Below are 27,114 nucleotides of genomic sequence, written 5' to 3'. Positions count from 1 at the left end.
ATTGAGTCACACTAGAATGCTCAAGGATGAAATGTGTGGGGTGTAGGATACAGGGGAAATAATGAACAAAAAAGCTTTTATTCAACTTAGAGTTTACAGTGTGGTATTCACAGATATGATTTCACTTAATTTTCACAATCTATCAAGTACATATGACTATTAGTCTAATTTTATAGATAAGGAAATTGAGATAGAAGTTGGGACTAGCCAAACAAACATCACTCAAGTTAGTAAGTGACAGAGCTGGCATTCAATCCCATATTTTCTGACTTCAGATCTCACGTTCTTTCCAGAATAACATACTATCTTAGCTGAGATGAAATCGTACCCCTTGGGGCACACATTTAGCAGAGGGTACTCTAAAGATACAATGCCTTAAACCAAACAAAAAAATAATATAAATGTGAAATTTAAGACCTCTTATTAGGTAAGGGGTGCTTTCCCTGAGGCAATGATTAAAGAAAGGAATTTCCCCCAGTTTGTGCCAAAGAAAATGAAAGGCTTACATACATACATCAACCATAACAGGAGCAAAAAGATGATTATGTGGAAAAGTTTTAGAGAAAGAGTGAGGATAAGTGAACTGAAACCTGAAAACATCCTTGCAATTTGAAATGAGTCGCAGTTTCCAAAGGATAATGGGAACAGAACCCTGAAGAGTGATTGACGTACATCAGTCAAAACCCCCCTCAGCTGCTCCAAGGTAAAGAGCAGAACCAACCCTCAGCCATACACCATAGGTGCTTCTTAATATTCAATTTAATTCAATTACACTGGGACAAAAATGTCAGGTGACGGGATCAGGAAATAAGGCATGGAGCATCTAGTATCCTACTTAAAAACAACATAAAAAATGGATGGTTCAGGTCTTATTGTTCATATCTCTTTCATGATTCTCATTTCCTCTCAAAGACAAAAGTACTGATAATAATTTAAACAAAATATTCTGAAAACACCAAATCTTTCTGGGAACAAGAATCAGAGTCCCTGCTTTTAGACAACATTATGGCAATTTCTTTCTTCTGTTTGATTTAACATAACTATTAAGGCAGGAAAAAAAGATTTAATCCTCTTTCCCACTTTCCTATAATTTTTGCCACTAGAGTTCATCCATGACAAAAACAGTGAAGGAATGGGATTGGTCTTTGGGAGTTGTTGGGGCTCCTTTCCTACCCAGTAATAGTGGTTAGAATATGGCAGGTGTTAACAAATGGTAACTAAGGTACACTTAGCCTAATAATTAACTGAGGACACTGCCCATTAGGAAAGAAAACATTCCAACAATGGGAGATTCAAATAGTCAAAAAAATATTTTCAGAGAGCTTTGAAAGGGAAAAGAACCTAGTTCAAGAATCTGAAGAAGCAGGGGTGGAGCCAAGATGGCTGAATAGGAACAGCTCCGGTCTACAGCTCCCAGCATGAGTGACACAGAAGATGGGTGATTTCTGCATTTCCATTTGAGGTACCAGGTTCATCTCACTAGGGAGTGCCAAACAGTGGGTGCAGGACAGTTGGTGCAGCGCACTGTGCATGAGCCGAAGCAGGGCAAGCTATTGCCTCACTCGGGAAGCACAAGGGGTCAGGGAGTTCCCTTTCCTAGTCAAAGAAAGGGGTAACAGACGGCACCTGGAAAATCGGGTCAGTCCCACCCTAATACTGCGCTTTTCCAACAGGCTTGGAAAACGGCACACCAGGAGATTGTGTCCTGCACCTGGCTTGGAGGGTCCTATGCCCACAGAGTCTCACTGATTGCTAGCACAGCAGTCTGAGATCAAACTGCAAGGTGGCAGCGAGGCTGGGGGAGGGGTGCCCACCATTGCCCAGGCTTGCTTAGGTAAACAAAGCAGCCAGGAAGCTCGAACTGGGTGCAGCCCACCACAGCTCAAGGAGGCCTACCTGCCTATGTAGGCTCCACCTCTGGGGGCAGGGCACAGACAAACAAAAAGTCAGCAGGAACTTCTGCAGACTTAAATGTCCCTGTCTGACAGCTTTGAAGAGAGTAGTGGTTCTCCCACGCAGCTGGAGATCTGAGAACGGGCAGACTGCCTCCTAAAGTGGGTCCCTGACCCCCGAGCAGCCTAACTGGGAGGCACCTCCCAGTAGGGACAGACTGACACCTCACTTGGCCAGGTACTCCTCTGAGACAAAACTTCCAGAGGAACTATCAGACAGCTGAATTTGTGGTCTCACGAAAATCCGCTGTTCTGCAGCCACCGCTGCTGACACCCAGCCAAACAGGGTCTGGAGTGGACCTCTAGCAAACTCCAACAGACCTGCAGCTGAGGGTCCTGTCTGGTAGAAGGAAAACTAACAAACAGAAGGGACATCCACACCAAAAACCCATCTGTACATCACCATAATCAAAGACCAAAAGTAGATAAAACCACAAAGATGGGGAAAAAAACAGAGCAGAAAGACTGGAAACTCTAAAAAGCAGAGCACCTCTCCACCTCCAAAGGAACTCAGTTCCTCACCAGCAACGGAACAAAGCTGGACGGACAATGACTTTGACAAGTTGAGAGAAGAAGGCTTCAGACGATCAAACTACTCTGAGCTATGGGAGGAAATTCAAAACAATGGCAAAGAAGTTAAAAACTTTGAAAAAAAATTAGATGAATGGATAACTAGAATAACCAATGCAGAGAAGGGCTTAAAGGAGCTGATGGAGCTGAAAGCCAAGTGTCGAGAACTACGTGAAGATTGCAGAAGCCTCGGTAGCCGATGCGATCAACTGGAAGAAAGGATATTAGTGATGGAAGATGAAATGAATGAAATGAAGTGAGAAGGGAAGTTTAGAGAAAAAAGAATAAAAAGAAACGAACAAAGCCTCCAAGAAATATGGGACTAGGTGAAAAGACCAAACCTACATCTGATTGGTGTACCTGAAAGTGACGGGGAGAATGGAACCAAGTTGGAAAACACTCTGCAAGATATTATCCAGGAGAACTTCCCCAATCTAGCAAGGCAGGCCAACATTCAGATTCAGGAAATACAGAGAACGCCACAAAGATACTCCTCAAGAAGAGCAAATCCAAGACACATAATTGTCAGATTCACCAAAGTGGAAATGAAGGAAAAAATGTTAAGGGCAGCCAGAGAGAAAGGTCGGGTTACCCACAAAGGGAAGCCCATCAGACTAACAGCTGATCTCTCGGCAGAAACTCTACAAGCCAGAAGAGAGTGGGGGCCGATATTCACCATTCTTAAAGAAAAGAATTTTCAACCCAGAATTTCATATCCAGCCAAACTAAGCTTCATAAGTGAAGGAGAAATAAAATACTTTACAGACAAGCAAATGCTGAGTGATTTTGTCACCATCAGGCCTGCCCTAAAAGAGCTCCTGAAGGAAGCACTAAACGTGGAAAGGAACAACCGGTACCAGCCACTGCAAAAACATGCCAAATTGTAAAGACCATTGAGGCTAGGAAGAAACTGCATCAACTAACGAGCAAAATAACCAACTAACATCATAATGACAGGATCAGATTCACACATAACAATTTTAACTTTAAATGTAAATGGGCTAAATGCTCCAATTAAAAGAGACAGACTGGCAAATTGGATAAGGAGTCAAGACCCATCAGTGTGCTGTATTCAGGAAACCCATCTGATGTGCAGAGACACACATAGACTCAAAATAAAGGGATGGAGGAAGAGCTATCAAGCAAATGGAAAACAAAAAAAGTCAGGGGTTGCAATCCTAGTCTCTGATAAAATAGACTTTAAACCGACAAAGATCAAAAGAGACAAAGAAGGCCATTACATAATGGTAAAGGGATCAATTCTACAAGAAGGGCTAACTATCCTAAATATATATGCACCCAACACAGGAGCACCCAGATTCATAAAGCAAGTCCTGAGTGACCTACAAAGGGACTTAAACTCCCACACAATAATAATGGGAGATTTTAACACCCCACTGTCAACATTAGACAGATCAACGAGACAGAAAGTTAACAAGGATATCCAGGAATTGAACTCAGCTCTGCACAAAGTGGACCTAATAGACATCTACAAAACTCTCCATCCCAAATCAACGGAATATACATTTTTTTCAGCACCACACCACACCTATTCCAAAATTGACCTCATAGTTGGAAGTAAAGCTTTCCTCAGCAAATGTAAAAGAACAGAAATTATAACAAACTGTCTCTCAGACCACAGTGCAATCAAACTACAACTCAGGATTAAGAAACTCACTCAAAACCGCTCAACTACATGGAAACTGAACAACCTGCTCCTGAATGACTACTGGGTACATAATGAAATGAAGGCAGAAATAAAGATGTTCTTTGAAACCAATGAGAACAAAGACCAAACATACCAGAATCTCTGGGACACATTCAAAGCAGTGTGTAGAGGGAAATTTATAGCACTAAATGCCCACAAGAGAAAGCAGGAAAGATCCAAAATTGACACCCTAACATCACAATTAAAAGAACTAGAAAAGCAAGAGCAAACACATTCTAAAGCTAGCAGAAGGCAAGAAATAACTAAAATCAGAGCAGAACTGAAGGAAATAGAGACACAAAAAACCCTTCAAAAAATTAATGAATCCAGGAGCTGGTTTTTTGAAAAGATCAACAAAATTGATAGACGGCTAGCAAGACTAATAAAGAAGAAAAGAGAGAAGAATCAAATAGATGCAATAAAAAATGAAAAAGGGGATATCACCACGGATCCCACAGAAATACAATCTACCATCTGAGAATACTACAAACACCTCTACGCAAATAAACTAAAAAATCTAGAAGAAATGGATAAATTCCTGGACAAATACACCCTCCCGAGACTAAACCAGGAAGAAGTTGAATCTCTGAATACACCAATAACAGGCTCTGAAATTGTGGCAATAATCAATAGCTTATCAAGCAAAAAGAGTCCAGGACCTGATGGATTCACAGCTGAATTCTACTAGAGGTACAAGGAGGAACTGGTACCATTCCTTCTGAAACTAGTCCAATTGATAGAAAAAGAGGGAATCCTCCCTAACACATTTTATGAGGCCAGCATCGTCCTGATACCAAAGCCTGGCAGAGACACAACCAAAAAAGAGGATTTCAGACCAATATCCTTGATGAACATTGATGCAAAAATCCTCAATGAAATACTGGCAAACTGAATCCAGCAGCACATCAAAAAGCTTATCCACCATGATCAAGTGGGCTTCATCCCTGGGATGCAAGTCTGGTTCAACATGCGCAAATCAATAAATGTAATCCAGCATATAAACAGAACCAAAGACAAAAACCGCATGATTATCTCAATAGATGCAGAAAAGGCCTTTGACAAAATTCAACAACCCTTCATGCTAAAAACTCTCAATAAATTAGGTATTGATGGGATGTATTTCAAAATAATAAGAGCTGTCTATGACAAACCCACAGCCAATATCATACTGAATGGGCAAAAACTGGAAGCATTCCCTTTGAAAATTGGCACAAGACAGGGATGCCCTCTCTCACCACTCCTATTCAACATAGTGCTGGAAGTTCTGGCTGGGGCAATCAGGCAGGAGAAGGAAATAAAGCGTATTCAATTAGGAAAAGAGGAAGTCAAATTGTCCCTGTTTGCAGATGACATGATTGTATATCTAGAAAACCCCATTGTCTCAGCCCAAAATCTCCTTAAGCTGATTAGCAACTTCAGCAGTCTCAGGATACAAAATCAATGTACAAAAATCACAAGCATTCTTATACACCAATCACAGACAAACACAGAGCCAAATCATGAGTGAACTCCCATTCACAATTGCTTCAAAGAGAATAAAATACCTAGGAATCCAACTTACAAGGGATGTGAAGGACCTCTTCAAGGAGAACTGCAAACCACTGCTCAATGAAATAAAAGAGGATACAAACAAATGGAAGAACATTCCATGCTCATGGGATAGAAGAATCAATATTGTGAAAATGGTCATACTGCCCAAGGTAATTTATAGATTCAATGCCATCCCCATCAAGCTACCAATGACTTTCTTCACAGAATTGGAAAAAACTACTTTAAAGTTCATATGGAACCAAAAAAGAGCCCGCATTGCCAAGTCAATCCTAAGCCAAAAGAACAAAGCTGGAGGCATCACACTACCTGACTTCAAACTATACTACAAGGCTACAGTAACCAAAACAGCATGGTACTGGTACCACAACAGAGACATAGATCAATGGAACAGAACAGAGCCCTCAGAAATAATGCCGCATATCTACAACTATCTGATCTTTGACAAACCTGACAAAAACAAGAAATGGGGGAAGGATTCCCTATTTAATAAATGGTGCTGGGAAAACTGGCTAGCCATATGTAGAAAGCTGAAACTGGATCCCTTCCTTACACCTTATCCAAAAATTAATTCAAGATGGATTAAAGACTTACATGTTAGACCTAAAACCATAAAAACCCTAGAAGAAAACCTAGGCAATACCATTCAGGACATAGGCGTGGGCAAGGACTTCATGTCTAAATCACCAAAAGCAATGGCAACAAAAGCCAAAATTGACAAATGGGATCTAATTAAACCGAAGAGCTTCTGCACAGCAAAAGAAACTACCATCAGAGTGAACAGGCAACCTACAGAATGGGAGAAAATTTTTGCAACCTACTCATCTGACAAAGGGCTAATATCCAGAATCTACAATGAACTCAAACAAATTTAGAAGAAAAAACAAACAACCCCATCAAAAAGTGGGCGAAGGACATGAACAGACACTTCTCAAAAGAAGACATTTATGCAGCCAAAAAACACATGAAAAAATGCTCATCATCACTGGCCATCAGAGAAATGCAAATCAAAACCACAATGAGACACCATCTCACACCAGTTAGAATGGCCATCATTAAAAAGTCAGGAAACAACAGGTGCTGGAGAGGATGTGGAGAAATAGGAACACTTTTACACTGTTGGTGGGACTGTAAACTAGTTCAACCATTGTGGAAGTCAGTGTGGCGATTCATCAGGGATCTAGAACTAGAATTACCATTTGACCCAGCCATCCCATAACTGGGTATATACCCAAAGGACTGTAAATCATGCTGCTATAAAGACCCATGCACACGTATGTTTATTGCGGCACTATTCACAATAGCAAAGAGTTGGAACCAACCCAAATGTCCAACAACGATAGACTGGATTAAGAAAATATGGCACATATACACCATGGAATACTATGCAGCCATAAAAAATGATGAGTTCATGTCCTTTGTAGGGACATGGATGAAACTGGAAAACATCATTCTCAGTAAACTATTGCAAGGACAAAAAACCAAACACCGCATGTTCTCACTCATAGGTGGGAATTGAACAATGAGAACTCATGGACACAGGAAGGGGAACATCACACTCCGGGGACTGTTGTGGGTTGGGGGGAGGGGGGAGGGACAGCATTAGGAGATATACCTAATGCTAAATGACGAGTTAATGGGTGCAGCAAACCAACATGGCACACGGATACATATGTAACAAACGTGCACATTGTGCACATGTACCCTAAAACTTAAAGTATAATAAAAAAAAAAAGAATCTGAAGAAGCAACACTCCTTCTTGAATATGGACAGGGCTGAATATTTGGAAGACTCAGGAAAGGGTCCTCTCTTAGGGAAATGCCTAGTGGGCATATTACCATGAGTTTAGGTAGAGTGGGCCCATAGATGGCAAGCCAGGGGAAAATTGAAATTACAGAAATTACAGAAGATCTTTTGTAAGATGCAAAAATGTTGGGCAATTTACAGCTGCCCAGACTGCATGAAAAGGGTTTAAGCTGTAAAACCCAAGCAATAAAGTCCCTGAGATTCTTTATTTCATAAGATGTGGGTTTGGGTATGGGTAGGAAGCAGGCTTAACTGAGAGGTGAGCTTCAGTCAGATGCTGCCCAACCAGTTTATGAAATTAATTGCACCTCCATGCCCAGTAGAGAATTTACCACTACTCAAATAGATGCAGGAATCGCCAGCCCATGGAGATCCCTAGGGTCAGAAAGAACTTTGATGTAAATAACAGTAATGTAAAAAGTTTCAAAACTCAGTGTGATCAGCTCTTCTCCCAGAACATAGACTGGCTTCTCAATTCCATGTCAGCCAGTTTGACTACTGCCTCCTTGCCTCTAGATTGTTACCTTCATTATGGAGTAGATTATCTGATATTGTGTGGATTGCTTTGCTCAAGAATATCATTGTCCTAGATGCCAATTTGTTACACAGACCTAGATCATCCCACCTTGAGGAGGGAGGAGAGGTTGAAAAACTGAATGAGAAATACTTTTTTTAAAAAAATAGGAATGCAAAGATTTACTAAGAGAAGAATATAATAAAATCACATTTTTGAAATATTATCCTTCCCCTCCACCATGTGTTCCCATTTTCTTTACAAGCTAATAGTTCTATATAAGCCAACAGTTATCTGTGTTTGTCATTCTAGGAAAGGACAAAAAGCTTGTGAGCCTCTTGATCCTGGTTTATTTTTCAAAGGCCTTTCAGGAAAGAATGGAGGGGATGCAAAATGTTTGGGAAACATACAGATTGAGGAGTGAGGCGTTTCCCATTGCACACTAGAAAAATATTCCTCCAGGTTTGGGAAGGGAAAGGGTACTAGAAGGGAGTTGTTAAGAACAGAGAGTTCTGTGGACCCAAGAAAGAGAAAGACTCTCTTCCTTTTTTTCTCTGATGTAAGCCCAGGAAGGTGGTTTGAGGTCTGTGGTGGTCTCAAGAGCAGAGGATGGACCTAGTTTTCTAAATGGAGATGCTTAGACTATCTATGCAGGGAGGACAAAAGGCAATCTTTAGGAGATGGCTGAAAAGTAGCACAAGAATTCTTGCGTCTTTACGTATGAGAAGGAAGCGGCAGAGAAAACTGCTATACCTAAAAGAGCCAGTGAGAGAGGACCATTGGCATCACAGTGATGACTGATGTGGAGGGATGCATGAGGTCCAGACAGCATCCCTACCAGTCTTGGCCTATGTAAGCTCCCCAACTAATCTTAGATTCAAACTGGGGAAAGGAGAGGAAGCACACAAAGTTTGTACCATCCCAGCAGAATGTGAGCTTGAAATCCAGTTTAAGTCAAAATACAAAAGTTCAATCACATCTGAATTTGAGGCCTCAGATTTATACAAGCTTAACTGCCACTGTACTGTCAACTTCATTCATTTGTATCTTGAGTTTCCAATTAGATGCACACACTGAGACCAAATGTCTTATGCATTCTTTCATTCCTGTCAGCACTTCATGGTCACACAGTCATTTAAACAGATACTTGTAGAGCACCTACAAGTTTCCAGGACTACTTAGTTTTTGAGGACACATCTTTGAACAAAACTGAGACTGTTCTTGATCTCATGGAGCTCACAGTCTAGTACAGGAAACATGCAATAATCAAAAGAACAAATACATGACATGTTAGGTGGTGGTTAAGTGCAGTAAAAAATATGAATCAAAGCAAGTGGAATATCTAGAGTGTTCACTAATATTGTTTTTTTTTTTCATTTTTATTTCAATAGCTTTTGAGGTACAGGTGTTTTTTTGTTACATGAATAAATTATATAGTGGTGAATTCTGAGATTTTAGTGCACCCATTACATTATGGTAATGAGTACATTATACCTAATATGCAATTTTTTATCTCTATGCTACCTCGCACCCTCCCCCTGCTGAGTCTGTAAAGTCCTTTATACCACTCTGTATGACCTTGGATTAGAGTGTGCACTAATTTTGAATCCATGATATTTGCTCAATAAAACTGTGGAACTGAATTGACTGGAAGTCATACTCTTTAAAGCACTGGCGATAATTTCAATAAATTAAGACCATTTTCTAAAGAAAGCCAAAATAGGCAAATGAAAGAAACAAATATTTATATAGGATTAAAAAATGATGAAAACCATCCAAAGATCTCATCAATTGACTGTAAAGCAAGAGAAGTAAAAAGAAAAATCACTCAGGAGCTAAATTTATTTTTATTACTTCAAATCCAAATTAATTTCAAACTCAAGGCTCATGCAGTGTTATGGCATCATGAGAAAAAAGCATAGGCCTTGAATCTGAAGTCTATATCCCTGTATTACATACAACACTGGAAATGGAAATGATTTACATGGATTATCATTGCTTATGATCATAGTGGAGCATGGGGATATTTTGAATATATAGAGGGTGCCCTCAGGGTTCTCTTTTGGAATTTGCATGTGGCCCTCTTTCTCCAGCACTTACTTCTGAACCTTGCCTTCCTGGAAGAGGATACAGTCAGTATGTTACCTCAGTACCCAGTGCTCAGAACTCCTGCTCCACGCGCAGTCCTCTCTAGCAAGCCTCTGCCCCCGCTGCTAGCCACTCCGGATTTGCTGATGCCATGTTCTTTCCTCTTTCCAACTCTTTGAGACTTGCTTTTCCTAATGTTTTTTCTTCTAATCAGGCTACTTGAAGTTTCTTAATAGAGTCCTAGCAAATTATGTAATACTAGTGAGTGATGAAAAACTTCTGTAGCACCCAGAAATTATGTGATAATAACTCCTTCCGGCTTTTAGGAGTTATATACCATATGGTCCCTCCCTGTCTCCAGCTGTACTGATGTTCTTTCAACATATCTGTGGTTCCTTCCATTAAAATTTTGTTTACCATACTGTATTGTGAGTTGTTTATGGATCTGTCTTTCCTCAGGGACTGTGAGATCTCTAAAGACTAACACTGTATAGCTGGGGGCGGTGGCTCACGCCTGTAATCCCAACACTTTGGGAGGCAGAGACGGGCGGATCACGAGGTAAGGCTAACACAGTGAAACCCCGTCTCTACTAAAAAAAAAGATACAAAAAAAATAATTAGCCGGGCATGGTGGCAGATGCCTGTAGTCCCAGCTACTTGGGAGGCTGAGGCAGGAGAATGGCGTGAACTCAGAAGGTGGAGCTTGCAGTGAGCCGAGATCACGCCACTGCACTCCAGCCTGCGCAACAGAGCGAGACTCCGTCTTAAAAAAAAAAAAAAAAAAGACTAAGACTGTGTCTTATTTTATCTTTTAACTACAAGCTTGATGTAAACTGGGAGATCAGGTACCTTGTTTGACAAAATGAAGAAATAAACTAGCATCATCATCATGTTATATACATGGAACACCTTGGCTCTTTGCCTAGCATTATGTTAGTAATTTTGTATGTATTAAAATATTCATTTTGGCAGGACATGGTGGCTCACGCCTGTAATCCCAGCACTTTGGGAAGCCGACATGGGAGGATCACAAGAACTTAGGAATTCAAGACCAGCCCGTGCAACATAATGAGACCTTGTCTTTATTAAAAGTTAAAAAAAAAACTAGCCAAGCATGGTGGCACACCTGTTGTCACAGCTACTAGGGAGGCTGAAGCAAGAGGATTGAGGATTGCTTGAATTTGGTAGATCAAGGCTGCAGTGAGCTATCATTGCACCACTGCACTCCACCCTAGGCACAGAGAGACACTGGCTCAAAAAAAATTGTACACACACACACACACACACTTACTTTAGCATTTTCCTCTTGAAGATAAGGGTGTGAATGTTTTGTTTAAATAACTTAAGGTGAACAGCTGATAGAAAAACACAGGAAGCTTCAGTGGAGAGAAACCTTTAGCAGATTTTTTTTTTAGCTTTTAGCTTTCCCAAATCACATATAAATGTTTCCGCCTCTGTGTACAATACCAGTTTTGGCTTTGGGATCCTGAATGAGTCATTGTACAAAGACACAGAAGGGGAAAGGGCTTTGCCATGTTTAAGCATTTCTGTTCACTCCAGATTTATATCCATATTCCATCCACCCACAACTAAATTCTGAAAAGGGCATTGTTTTGACAAGTTGTTTCCTTGAGACGATCTAGAATACTGTCTTCATTAAACTGCGGTTTTCCCAGAAGAATGCCCTGAGAAACTAGTTGGGGTTCTTCACTAATAACATTCAAAACCATCAACTAATTCTTCTATGAACAGATTCAAACCACAAAGGTTGTAAATGGCACTGGAAGAAACCAGACCAGCTACAGACATTCATATTTTTTTCAATGTAGGATCAAACTTGCTTGTATCCTAGCCGTGCTGAGAGGGCCTGAGCTGGTGGGAACGCAGCAGCTGGGGCCCAGCAATCCTGAGCCCTTCATCTCCCGAGGGAGCACTGTCTTTTAAGGTGCCATAGGGATCAGCTAATTAGGCCAGACTGAGGTTCTTGGGTCATGTCTGAAAGAGGAAACGACAAAATCTTCATGGGAAAATTATGCAAAAATTAAAATAGCTGGAATATACAAGTATTATCTAGCACCCTAGGGAGATTGTAAGTACAGCCTGAAAAAGAAGTAGGCGGGAGAGATAATGGAAAACAGAAAAAAGAACTGGATTAGAAGTTTAGACCCAGCTGTGTTACGATATTCCAGTGTGTGTTGGTATCTTTGTCTAGGCCTCAGTTTCCTTCCAGGAAATGTCACTTCTAGTTACATTCTGTGAGATACTTTCTAGTGTTGAAATTCTGTGGTGCTGTTTTCAACTAAAGTCCCCTGGATTAAAAGCAAAATAGATACAAAAAAGAACATAAAACAAGATTAATTTTAAATGTGTGAAGAAAGTAGTAACATGGAAATAGAGGGGAAAATTTGGGTGTTTGATGGCAGGCTGGGAGTCTGGGGATCTCTATCCACCTCACTTCCCACCCTACATCTGAGCTTTGTATCTCGGAAAGAACAAAACTGGTGATGTTAGATCCCCACATGGGACTCTTAAAAATCGTCTTTGACTATGAAGAACCCAAAGAAGACCCTAGACTTAAAGAATCCTCTTTGGCTATGAAGTCTTTTCTGATCTTGCCCTCCCCAACCCCAGGTCCCCCTCCTGTGGGTTTTTCACTTGCCCAGATAGAAATAAGCATTCTTCCTTTTTGCTTTAAATCACCCCTAGTACATATCTCCAAAAAACCACATCTTATACTTTAATAACTACTTTTTAGTTGTCCTAATTAGACTAGCCTAGACAAGAATGTCAGCTCCTTGATGAAAAGGATGCTGTCTGAATCATCTTGGTGTTCTCCAGACCCATGACAGTACTAGGCCCATAATAAAACCTCAAAACATATATGTGCTGAGTAAATGGGAAAGTGAATGATTATGATGAAAAAGAAATTTGAGCACAGATAAAAGGGAAAGGTGGTTGGCAATAGATTAGCTTTCAAATCCTTTCCAAACTTGATATTGTTAAACTTTTATTGATTCACTTAACCAAGTTGTTTTCTAAATATCGCTGTGATTTTGTGACTATGCTCTTCCCTACCCACCCTCATCACTGTGTTCTTAGACACACTTACCTCTTTCTTGCACTTACGTTTCTGCTTGTCTCTCCTCCAACACCAGGATATCAGCATTCTTTGGCTGACTACTACATTCATCCTTCTCTCTGTATCTATAGATTATTCCTTGTTCCCCAGTCTTAGGATGACAGGTTAGGAGAAAAGCACCATTTAAACTGATTTTCAAATTGCCTAGGAGATGTACTTTTCTTTGTGAAGTTCCTTTTAAGCAACGGTGCTGTTGCAATTAATTATAACCCAGTTTTAATGATACTCTTCTTACTGGATGAATGCGTAACTGCCAACTGATTAATAAATCATCACAGGTGTATTCATCAGCTTCTTCCTCCTTCTTTCTCATTCCTGCTCCCCTCTACCTCCAAACACCACTTAACTTTAAGAAAAATGGTCTTGGCCAGGCGCGGTGGCTCATGCCTGTAATCCCAGCACTTTGGCAGGCCGAGGTGGGTGGATTGCCAGAGGTCAGGGGTTCAAGACCAGTCTGGCCAACATGGCAAAACCTTATCTCTACTAAAAATACAAAAAAAAAAAAAAAAGTTGGGCATGGTGGCGTGTACCTGTAATCCCAACTACATGGGAGGCTGAGGCAGGAAAATTGGTTGAAGCTGGGAGGCGGAGGGTGCAGTGAGCTGAGACTGTGCCACTTCTCTTCAGCCTGGGCAATAGAGTGAGACTCTGTCTCAAAAAAAAAGAAAAAGAAAAATGGCCTTATCTGTCTTAGTTTATTCCTGATCATGATCACTGATTTTCAGTTTTGATTGAGATCAGAAAGAAAATGCTCAGAGAACTGCTATGTAGATTTCAGAGTACTCTGACACAGGAAACCTGGAGCAGTGGAGGACTGCTTCAATACTTTGATTCTAGAAAAAGCAGAAAACACCTTGTGTTTTTATTAGGAAGATGTTGCAAAAAATTTGTTCATCCTAGTGAAATTTTAGGGGATCACTTAAACACACCCAGTGCTCAAATCATACCTATTGTTTAGTGTTCCCAATCAGAATCCTGCAACACTTTCGTCACAGATGAGATTCCCATCTGCAACTGGATAAAATACTGATATGAATTAGAATTATAGGATGTTAAATGTGCTCCAGATTCTTTATTTTTACAGATGATGAAATTTGGGCTCAGGATAGAGTGGCCTATCCAAAGTCACACAAACAATTAATGGTAAATCCAAGGCTAGAATCCATGTCTAATGGCATTTTCCAAACAACTCCCATAAAGACAAAAATTCTCACCCGTAAAATCACTTCTTATTTGTTTTACATTTGTCCCTAGAAAGCCCCAAGCAAAGTACCAATATGCAAGTCAGGAGAATGGTGCATTCTTACAGCATTCATTGCCAAAAATTTGGTTCTTAGGGTAGTTTCTGATCCTTAGTAGAAAGTAGAACTCTGAGAGAATTGAGAACACTTGGATGCTGGGAGTAAAAGTCAGGAACTTTCTAGAACATTTTCAAGTATGTGTTTTTCAGAACATTTGTGATCTATAACATGTGAATTATGGACCAAAAAAAAGAGATAATCTTGGTCAAATCAATTGAGAAATGTCGAAATGTAGTTAATTTTTTAAAGACGTTTGCTCCACAAAACACCCTGTAAAGAGGATGAAACAACAAGATCAGATGGAGAAAATCTTCGCAAACCAAATACTTAACGAAAGACTTTTATGTAGAATATATAAAGAACCCTCAAAATTCAACAGTAAAATTTGGAAAATGGGCAAAAGACAAGAAAGACATTTCATCAAGAATATATGAATGCAAAATTGTTAATGATGTTCAACATGCCCACTAGAATGGCTATAATCAGAGAGACATGCAATACCAAGTGTTGGGAAGGATGTGGAGAAACTAGATCTTTCATACGTTGCTCATGGGACTGCAAAATTGTGCAGCTACTCTGGAAAATAATTTGGCAGTTACTTAGTAAACTAAATATATATTTAAGATACAACCTAGCAATCATGTTCCTGGGTGTTAATCTCAGAAAAATGAAAACATACATCCACAAAAATACATGTATATGAATATTCATAGAAGCTTCATTTGTAATAGCCAAGAATTGGAAACAACTCAAATGCCTTTCAATGAATGAATGTTTAAATAAATGGTGGTATATACATAGCACAGAAAATGAGTCAACAATTGATACGTGTAGCAACATGGATGGATCTCAAAGGAATTATCCTGAGTGAAAATAAGTCAATCTCAAAAGATTATACATGATTGTATGTATGATTCCATTTATATAACATTCTCAAAGCGACAGAATTATAGAGCTAGAGATAGTGGTTGCTGAAGACCAAGGACACAGCTCAGTATAACCACAGGAGTAGCACAATATCTAGGTTGGAGTTATAAATCTGGGAATCATCAGCATTCAGATAGCATTTAAAGCCATGAGATTGAATGAGATCACTTTGGGATAAGTGAAGATAGAAAAGATGAGAAGTCCAAGGACCAAACCCTGGGTTCTGACACATTAAGAATCCACAAGAAAAGGAGGGATCAGCATAAGATATTAAAAGACATGGCCAGAGACTGTTAGAGTGGTGGAATTGGGGTTGATTTTTCTCTTTTCTTTACATTTTCTTCACTGTGGCTTTATTACTTTAAAAAATTTTAAAAAGGTTTAAATATATCTTCTCTTCTTTGATGTGTTTGTAAACTCCTTGAAGACAGAGCAAATCTATGTTTTGATTTGGGATTGTTTATATACTTCAACTCCACTGAGAAACCAAGAAAAAGATTGTTAATTTAAGGAATACATTAGCTAAGGCATTCAGTAGGCATGATAGAGGATCGAGTTCATCTCGTATAGGTTTGCGTTGTCTTACATAAATGTAACTTGAGGAAAAAAGAAAAATTATAAAATGTTTTACTAGATAACCTTCGGGGTTGAATTTTCCCTTTTCCGGATTCTAAGCTTCATAAGGTCAGGAACAGTATCTATCCAGTTCTTTGCACAGTGCTTTCCATTTAGTAAGGTTCCATAAAATTTGAAACATGTATGTCTGCTAAAGTCCCCCAAAACCCAAGTGCTACATTTAGGAAAAACTATTTTTCCAATAACTGAGCTCTGTGCAGAACTTGCTTATAATTTTTATATGTTCAAATTTTTTCCCTTTTATGGATGGAGTTTTACAGATCATAAATTCAACTGCTCGGACAACCCTAGAAGTTATTTATTCTTACCCTCTCTACCAATCCTCTTATGTTGAATTACTGACTCAACAGAGCTTAGCCGAAACTGGCACTTTTCTAACACTAATAATATTTTCTATTTTTTCGGGGTCTTTCTGCCAAGAGCTTAAAAAAGTAGTGAGGTAAGCAGTAAAAGGCATTTCCTCTCTGAAGGCCAAATCTTGAAAGTTGACATCAAGATTTGCATCAGCCAATGTAAGACTTTCTCCATTCCCACCATACCTGACTTTATTAGCTTTTCTTTAGCAGAGGTTTAGGGAACATGGGTTCTGTTTATAGACAAATAATTTAATCTCAAAGCTGTAATGACTCAATTATAATGCTATAATCACCACATCACCTTCACGTCTCATAATTTTGCTGTGGGAACATTTGAGACAATATTCATAATTGGGTTCAAGATATATTGATGGTTAAAGGCCACTGCCCTAAATACAGATGTTCTTTACATATTTGTCTTTGGCTCTTTTTTTCTTTGCACTCATTTATGATAATTGCAGTGATTGCTTCCAAAAGATTAAATCTGCTACTTGTATCCCCAGTCTTCCTCTCTCTCTAATGCTCAGTTCTGGATAATCAGTAAGTAGCTCTGTACCAACATAGCCTAGGCCATGTTTTAAGAAAAGCTTAGGGCCCAACTGGAGAACCCAATGGTCATCTTCGGGGCCTTGTGTCCTGAGTCAGCCCAGATTCATTAGGTGATATTAAGTTAAATGAATTAGCTGAGTACTTCCAGCCTCAAGCCCATATTAGTCTAAGAACGGTGGCAATGATATTCCTAACAACAGGAATACCACGTACTGAGCTAGGGCAGCTGAGAGAAGGCAGAGAAAGATAAATAGATGAGAATCATAACTAGCAATAATTAGTGCTTTATGATGTGAACTCATCTATCATCAAAAGCTTGCATGGCAATTACCATCTTACCCATTTTATTTTATTTTATTTTACTTTATTTTATTTTATTGATTTATTTTGAGATGGAGTCTTGCTCTGTCGCTCAGGTTGGAGTGCGGTGGCATGGTCTCAGCTCACTGCAACCTCTGCCTCCTGGCTTCAAGCAATTTTCCTGCCTCAGCCTCCCAAGTACCTGGGACTACAGGCGTCTGCCACAATGCCCGGCTAATTTTTGTATTTTTAGTAGAGACGGGGTTTCGCCATGCTGGCCACGCTGGTCTCCAACCCCTGACCTCAGGTGATCCGCCCGCCTTGGCCTCCCAAAGTGCTGGGATTATAGGCTTGAGCCACCGCGCCCGACCTTCCTCATTTTATTAAAAAGGAAATAGCAGCATGGAAAGAGTGGGTGATTTTCTCAAAGAAATATTAAGGGTTTGGCAAAAGGTTGGAGTCACAGTTTAATCTTCTAAAAGACAGGTCATCTTTCATGTTGTGAAAAACATGAAAAGAATGATAACCAACATACTAATTAAGAGACTGTTGCCATAGTGCAGGTGGGAAGATGATGGAGACTTAAACTAAAAGCTTCTGTATGGAAGAACTTATTCTTTCTTCCTTACATTTCCATTAAGGAAATGTACTGTACTCCTCACAGAGAAGATAATATTGAAGCGAATACTTCCAGTTTCTCCATCTTCACCTATATTTATTCCAACTCAGGGAGCAGAGATAGATAACCTGAAATTTGAGCACCTCATGCCCTATAGGGTAACTTCACTTAAGTAATGTTTATTCAGTTGAATGGCAATATGAGCACATTTCTCTTGTAGTTTTTGTGTTTTCTGCCCTGGGTTTTATAAGAGGGAACAGGGCTTTCTCACCTCTTCCTCCCATTATGAAGCGGGCAGAGGGGCAGTTGTTCCCCCACTTGGTTGAGGTGGGCTATTCTTCAGCTTCCTTCTCGACATTTGGGTGAGTAAATTGGGCTCAAATGTTCCCACCCATTGGTGCCAATGTCCACATTTAGGATGAGGTATAAAGATGGTCACAAGTCAACTCCAGTCACAATCTCAAATCCAGCTTCACCAAGAAGTTTTGTATTTTGTTTTACTGAACAGTCATCAATAAAGCTGACTCTTTCTTCCTTCTATCTTTCTAGACCTGTTAGAGTGCTAAAGAGAAGACAAGTTATTAGCACTCAAAAGAAGCACCAGTGGGGATGGAAATACAAGGTTGACATTCACTGCGCTGTGTTTTTTTCCCAAGGAAATGGGTATTCTTGATATTTTGAGCAAACTCTTCTTCTCTGTTTGATCAGTGCCCAGAACAAGGAAATGGGTTAGTCTCTCTGAGCCTTAGATTCCTGATCTGTAAAATAAGGATTAAGGATAGCTCATTTTAAACAAGGGTAATGCTATTTTCTACCCCTTAGGCTCATAAGAGGATATGTACAGAGCCTGGTGAGTTTTATATCATCTCATCTTGAATGGCAATCAAAACTCCTTCTGGGCCTCCAGGACACCCTGATGGAGTGTCAGCAGTTATTAAAGTAAAAGAGCAAAGATAAACAACAGGAGTCTTTGATCCCGGGGCCTGGTAATCAGTCCATTAAAAAAACAGAGGATGAGATCCAGTTATGCTCTTTAACCCTATTAAAACCTAGGCAGATCTGACTCTGCATGTTTCCTGGTCCTGCTGGCCTTACCCAGATCTAATAAAGAAAGTGGTTTTATCTTTGCTCTCACTAACACTGTCACTCTCTGTACTAAGGGAGGTAATAAGGGTGAGAAGAGAGTGGGATCTGGAAAGCTGGGCACCAGCTGTTCTAACTACATATTTATGAGATACCCTTTGTGTCTAATGTCTCTTTTCCATGGAAGAAACAGAGTCAAGATCCATAAAGATTGATGATATGCTCAAAGTTACAGAGCAAGTTGGAGTAGGAAAAACTAAGAAAACGTGTTAATTGATTGAAAGAACATTCATTGATCATCCACCATGGGCCAACGTTATGCTAGGCTGTAAGAGTAGGATTAAAAATATGAATAAATATGAGTCCTTTCTCATCCCTTAGGAGCAATAAAATATTGGTGGTTCTATGAGAGAACATTGTAAAAGATACAACAAAATCACTGAGGGGGAAGTGCCCATTTTTCTAGAAGAAAAGATTCAGAATATCACTATCAAAAAGTTATATGTAATATAAATTATATATCAAAAAGGTTATATATAAAACCTATACCTATCCTATATATGTCATACATATACATATATATGTATATATAAATCAACTTCTATCTAGTTCAATTGCAATGTAATTTCCATAACTAAAGTGGCACATATAGGTGATTTAAAAATGTTTTTAGTAGAGTTAAATGCAATTTAATTGAATTTGTTTGCCTGGTAGTGAATCTTAATAGTTATTGATTACATATTAAATTGATCTAAATTAGTGGGTTACCCCTGTCACAGATAATATGGTTAGTAACATACAGCTTAAGAATGGCACCATATCTCTGTGCTGAGAAAAACTTTGAAAGCTCAACAATATCATTTGACTAGAACAAAACTCACATTTTCTTATCAGTCCTTTTCTTATAATTATTCAGATGATTATTTTATTTCCAGCTTTTATTTTAGGTTTAGGGGGGACATGTGCAGATTTGTTACATGGATAAGTTGTGTGTTGCTGGAGTTTGGTATACAGATTATTTTGTCACCTAGGTAATGAGCATAGTAGTATCCAATAGGTAGGCTTTCAATCCTCACCCTTCTCCCACCTTTCACCGTCTAGTAGGCCCTGGTGTCTATTATTCCCTTCTTTGTGTCCATGTGTACTTAATGTTTAGCTCTCACTTATAAGTGAGAACATGCAGTATTTGGCTTTCTGTTCCTGCATTAATTGACTTAGGGTAATGGCCCCCAGCTGCATCCATGTTGCTGCAAAGGACATGATTTCATTCTTTTTATGGCTATATAGTACTCCATGGTGTATATGTACCACATTTCTTTATCTGGTCCACTGTTGATGAGAATCTAAATTGATTCCATTCAGATGACTATTTTATGATATTGGAATGACTTTCTAATTTTTGGAAAGTTTATCATTGCAATAAATTCCAGAGGAATCAGCAGGTAAATCTAGATTCATCATAGATTGCTCACAGACACAAGTGGGTTTTGTAACAATATATCACTGTAAGAAGAACTGTTCTTCCCAATGATTAGAGTTGTAGTAAAGTGCTTGGGTATTGTTTTATTTTTTGTTTTGTTTTGTTTTTGTTTTGTTTTGTTTTTTGTTTTTGTTTTTGTTTTTGAGACAGAGTTTCACTTTGTCGCCCAGGCTGGAGTGCAGTGGCGCAATCTCACCTCACTGCAACCTCCGCCTCTTGGGTTCAAGCGATTCTCCTGCCTCAGAGTCCTGAGTAGCTGGGACTACAGGCGCGTGCCACCGTGCCCGGCTAATTTTTTGTATTTTTTAGTAGAGATGGGGTTTCACCATATTGGCCAGGCTGGTCTCAAACTCCTTACCTCGTGATCCGCCTGCCTCAGCCTCCCAAAGTGCTGGGATTATAGGCGTGAGGCACCATGCCTGGCCCTGTGCTTGGATATTCTTTTTTATTATTATTACTTTATTTATTTATTTATTTATTTATTTATTTATTTTTGAGACGGAGTCTTGCTCTGTCACCCAGGCTGGAGTGCAGTGGCGCGATCTCGGCTCACTGCAAGCTCCGCCTCCCAGGTTCACGCCATTCTTCTGCCTCAGCCTCCCGAGTAGCTGGGACTACAGGCGCCCACCACCATGCCCGTCTAATTTTTTGTATTTTTAGTAGAGACGGGGTTTCACTGTGTTAGCCAGGACGGTCTCGATCTCCTGACCTCGTGATCCACCAGCCTCGGCCTCCCAAAGTGCTGGGATTACAGGCGTGAGCCACAGCCCCCGGCCTGGTATTCTTTCTCACAAATGGTTGCTTGTTTTTAATTGATGGCCAACTTGAAGGCATAATCTGAGTGATGTATCTGAAGAAGATTATTATACCTCAACGTTACAGAAACGAGTTTATTTTTAAGCTACTATTTATTGAGCACACACAATGGATCAACTGCCATTTTAGATGCTTTTTGTATATTGTCATAGGTAATCCTCATAAACCTTTGAAATTGGTATTATTATACCCATTTTACAGATGCATAATCAGAAATTCGAAGAGGTTAAATAATACATCTAAATTTACACAGGTACTAAGTGGTAAAACTAGGATTTGCTTTTGCATTCTCAACTGTGATACAATAATCACTATGCCAGGCATTTCAGATGATGAGGCAATACAAAAGCCTTGGTTCCTAATTTTTAAGATCTTATGATATGCTTGGAGAATCAGATATTTATGAAAGCAAAATGATGTCAATGCTAAAGTTTTAGAATCAAAATCTTATAGCAATATTTACAAAGAAAAAATATAGATAGGTTTCTTGGAGTTTTGTGAAACTTCAAAAGAAAATGTTTTCAACAAGTTATCATGGGAAAAAGAGAATTCTGGGCAAGTGTTCTTGTACAAGTATGTGAGCTTTGCTCAGATGTCCATGGGTAGGTGGCTGAATAGAGTTCATGGTGCAGTACAGGAGGGATATAGGAGAGGATTAAGCTGAAAAAGTAGAAGTGAATGAAAAGAGCAAGACGATAGACTACCCATCCTGCAACACACACAAAAGGAAGAATTTTAAAGCTATGAATATTCTGGTGTATTTCAGGATTCTCAGTGGGAAAAAATCTTTTTCACTGTTGTTTGAGGAAATTTACTCAGCAGACTATATTCAATAATGTAACCTAAGGTTTTATTTCTCAGACCTTCTCTTTCCATTACCTCCTATCTATCTAGATAATATGGAAGCCAGGGAGAAGAATGGGAACCCAAGATCTATGAGCCCTTATGGCGTATGAAAAGTGGGTGTTATCTGAAAAGTAGAACTCTTGATGAAACCAGGCCTTTCCCAACAATGGAGCTCAGGACAATACTGTCTTCAATGTCCATACTATTAGACTTGTTATAGATGAGCTTCTATAATGATGGCTTTCTGGTTAATTAAGCTCTCTGAATGATTCTGTGTAACACTGACTTCTGTGATTCATCATAGAACAAGTCTTCATTCTTTCATGGATTATTACTGTTTTCAGTGACTATATTTGGTTGTTTACTCTTTTTGGCACAAATCACCCAGTGAGTCAACAACCAGAGTTGCGAACAAATTACCCTCATTGTCTTTTCCGAGTCCCTTAATTTACTTTATTTTTCATTTGTTGCAAATGTCATTGTTTCTGCTAATGTTGTTTTTTAACATCTGCCAAGATAAAAAATAAAAAAATCACTTGTAATCCTTGTAGCTTGTTTTCTTCACAAGTCATAGAAGCTATTGTAAGATAAAATTCAAGCAGTTGGGAACAATATGTTTGATAAACTTTGCTGTGTTAAATGCGTTGGAGATCTTTCCTGAGCAGGAGTAGCATAATGCATTAATAAGTATATAGTGAAACTTCAGGAGAGATGGAAAGTGTTTACTCATTGAAGTAATTTCTGGGAAAGCAACTTGGAACAGACTTTAGAGGATTCTGTGTTCTGTTTCTGGGTCTTCTTTTGTTAAAATGGCAAAAGTATAGCTTGGAGATGATAGGCTTTATCTTCTTGACTCTGTAGACCTCAAGCTCTTTCCAGTTAATGGTATTACCAAATTACTCATTGACTTTAAGTACATCTCAAATTGACAACAAGAGTGAAAAAGGCAATAGTAGAAATGTTAGCTCTCAGCTATTGTGTGCATACAATAGGGGAGAACTATACTAAATCCTTCTCATAGGTTATTACATTTAATGTTTAACAAAACTTAAAAGTAAACATTTTAACTCCATTTTATATTAGAGTTTAATTATCTTAAGCAAAGTTACACAGTGAAGGAGCCAGTCTTTTGTTTGATTCTAAGGCCCATGTCCTTAACCAATACAATATTCTATCTCTCAGATTCACTGAGTCTTTGCCAAACCAACGTGTGTATGTGTGTGTGTGTTGTGTGAATGTGTGTAAATGCCTCCTCTTTCTTTTTTTTTTAATGTTACTGTAAGTTCTGGGATACATATGCTGAATGTGCAGGTTTGTTACAAAGGTATACCTGTGCCATGGTGGTTTCCTGCACCTATCAACCTGTCATCTAGGTTGTTTTTTTTTTTTTTTTTTGAGACGGAGTCTCGCTCTGTCGCCCAGGCTGGAGTGCAGTGGTGCAATTTCGGCTCACTGCAAGCTCCGCCTCCCGGGTTCACGCCATTCTCCTGCCTCAGCCTCCCGAATAGCTGGGACTACAGGCGCCCGCCACAACGCCCGGCTAATTTTTTGTACTTTTAGTAGAGATGGGGTTTCACCATGTTAGCCAGGATGGTCTTAATCTCCTGATCTCGTGATCCGCCCCCCTCAGCCTCCCAAAGTGCTGGGATTACAGGTGTGAGCCACCGTGCCTGGCCTGTCATCTAGGTTTTAAGCCCTGCATGCATTAAGTATTTGTTCTAATGCTCTCCCTCCCCTTTACTCTCAACTCCTGACAGGTACCAGTGTGTGATGTTCCTCTCCCTGTGTCCATGTGTTCTCACTGTTCATCTCCCACTTATGAGTAAGAACATGCGGTGTTTGGTTTTCTGTTCCTGTGTTAGTTTGCTGAGGATGATGGTTTCCAGCTTCATCCATGTCCCTGCAAAGGACATGAACTCATTCATTTTTATGGCTGCATAGTATTCCATGGTGTATATGCACCACATTTTCTTTATCCAGTCTATCATTGATTGGCAGTAAATGCCTCCTTCTATGTATAAAGACACCTATACAAATGTATCTTTGCACTTCTGAGTATAGAACGTTTGCAAACACATAGTAGAACTATTACCATTCACAGTGAGCTGCAGTTATAGAAACTCCTTTTATTCTCTCTTCCCCACAGTCTAACCAATACTGCTTTGCAGAAGTAACTTTATTTGAAAGAGATCTGACCATGTCACTACTGCCCTCAGAAAACTTTAGAGGTTCCCTATAGAAAATGTAATAAAGCCTAAATTCCTCAGCCCTCTGTCAACATTTCCCCTGCTGAACTTTCCAATCCTATATTTCATCACATCTTCCCTCCAATTCTAAGCTCTTCTCATAGTAGGCTACCATCATTCCCACCAATATACACACAATTTCCTGACTGTGCACCTTTTTTATGCTGTCCCTTCTTTCTGACATTCAATACTTAAGTCTTAAACATCTTTTAAGCCCCAGATGAAAACACTTAAGAACAGAATCTGCCTTATTTTCTCATTGAATATTACATTTGATTATGGTGTGTTTCAAAGTTTGCCTTAGAGCATAATACTCATTTGTGTATGCATCTATCTTATCTCACAACTCTCTTCCACCTGTGCTCCTTTCAAGCATGAGAACACCTGGTTTATTTGGTATTTACAGTTTCTTGCATATTGCTTAACACATGCTCAGAAAATGTTGGTTAACTTGAAGCAAATATTCACCAATGTTATTTATTTTTATAACTACTTCATTCCACCAGTGCAAAGAATGTACGTATGCTATGAAATGGCCAAAATGTAAATATTTTTCTGATATATTTAAAAAATATGCCATGTTTGATCCATTATCTCTCTATCCTCAAGGAGCCACTAACTCAGATGTTTACATCAAAACTTTTATAGATCTCATCTATAAGACATGAATCAAAAATTTTAAAAACAAGTTATTATTTTCAAGAAAGATCTTTCTATAAAATGAAGAGGTTTAATTCAAGGCCTTACTTCTTTTATTCCAGTGCTAGCTGTGAAATATGAAGAAGTAGCCTGAGGTGCTTGAGATTAATACTCTATGGACAATTAATCTAGTTCAATCTTGAGCATAGAATACTTAATACAAGTACTATACTTATGTAGCCATTCATTTTCCAAACAAAGACTGATTATATCCCCAGGAAGTCAACCACAGCTTTCCATCACTTACAGCCACTGGCCAACACTTCGTCTCCAGTGAAAATATTGTGTCTTTTTCTATTTTAAATATTTTTATCTTATTTTTATACATGAATATCTGTGTATGTCACTGTTCTCTATCTTAAACTAAACATCTAAGAATGGAATGGCCATACCAAAGTCTGGTCAGCCTGATCATTTCTGTCGTTTTAATTTAAACAATGAATTGGATCAGCAACTTAATGATCTGAATTAAGCTGGTTTAGAAATCAGATAATGTGAGAATAAACGACCATGGGTTGCATAAGTGTGGTCCATACCTATCTGGAAGGAAACCGTAAACCAGAATAACTATAGTCTGAAACATGGGGTGGAAAAACAATTTTGTCACAAGAAAATATTTTACTCCCAGTTTCTTCAGGTAGGGGAGGCCCTTCTAGAGAGAGACAAAATGCAACTATACATAACAAGAGTTTAGAGCAATGGAAGAGAATCTCCCAGCTATGTTCAGATCAGAAGATAATATATTTCAAGTAAGCCACAGAGATCTTCATTCATTCATTTAACAAGACCTGCTCTGTGCCAAGCACCATTTTAAGAACTGAGGATATAGTTAAGAACAACAACAACAAAAATCTGCCATTATTAAACTTACATTCTAATCCAAGAAGAAAATAAATAACCAAATGAACACATAATACAATATCAGTTATTATAGAAGAAAAGTAAAGTAGGGTAAAGACATCTAGTCTTTGGGGATAAGTCAGATAACAGAATTTCAGAGAGAGTGGTCAGGGGTCTCTTACCTGAGGACAAGTTAGCAGAAACCCAAAGGAGGCAAGGAAGCAAGCCATGAAGAGATCTTGGCAAGTGTTTCAGGCAAAGAGAACAACAAGTACAAAGAAGACTGGGTGAGAGTAGTTGGCGGGAACAACCAACAAAGTCATGGTGCCTGGGACTATAAGCGTGTGCCATCACATGCCTTAGATACATTTTGACAAATATATTCACCCATGTAACCATGACCTCAAACAAGATACAGAGTATTTCTATTTTGGCCTGGTGCAGTGGCTCACACCTGTAACCTCAGCACTTTGAAAGGCGGAGGCTGGAGGATCACTTGAGTCCAGAAGTTCAAGATCAGCCTGGACAGCATAGCAAGACTCTGTCTTAACAAAACATTTAAAAATTAGCCAGGTGCAGTGGCATGCACCTGTGGTCCCAGCCACTTAAGAGACTAAGGTGGGCGGATCACTTGAGCCCTAGAGTTGAGGCTGCAGTGAGCTGTGATCACAACACTGCAGCCTGGGTGAGAGAGTGAAACCCTCTGAGTCTCTCTAAAATTTTTTTTTTTCCAATTATCCCTAAGAGTTCCTTCATTTCTGCTTCCAGTCAATGTCCACCCTGCCTCCTGATGCATATGGTCTAGTTTTTTTTTTTCCCACTATGAATTAGTTACACCCATTCTAGAACTTCATATGAATGAAACCATAGAGTATACATTCTTTTGGTAAGGCTTTGTTTGTTTAATATGTTTTTGAGACTTATTTATGTTTTTGCATACATTATTAGTCTATTCTTTTTTTAACTGCTGATTAGTTAATATTCCAATGTATGACCATTCCACAATTATTTACTTTTCTGTTGGAATTCATTTGAATGGATTCTAATTTCTGACTATAATGAATAAAGATATTATTTTATATAACTCACT

At 39.1% G+C, this 27,114-nt stretch overlaps 1 protein-coding gene across 1 annotated transcript in view; it reads left to right on the top strand.

Annotated features, from left to right (window-relative positions):
* The window catches only part of RGS5 (regulator of G protein signaling 5), a 183,164-nt gene that overhangs the window by 58,027 nt on the left and 98,023 nt on the right, over positions 1-27,114 (top strand). The window lies entirely within an intron of this gene.

This window comes from Symphalangus syndactylus, chromosome 12 (genome assembly GCF_028878055.3).
Source record: "Symphalangus syndactylus isolate Jambi chromosome 12, NHGRI_mSymSyn1-v2.1_pri, whole genome shotgun sequence".
NCBI lineage: Eukaryota > Metazoa > Chordata > Mammalia > Primates > Hylobatidae > Symphalangus > Symphalangus syndactylus.
This window is presented reverse-complemented; position numbering and strand designations above follow the sequence as displayed.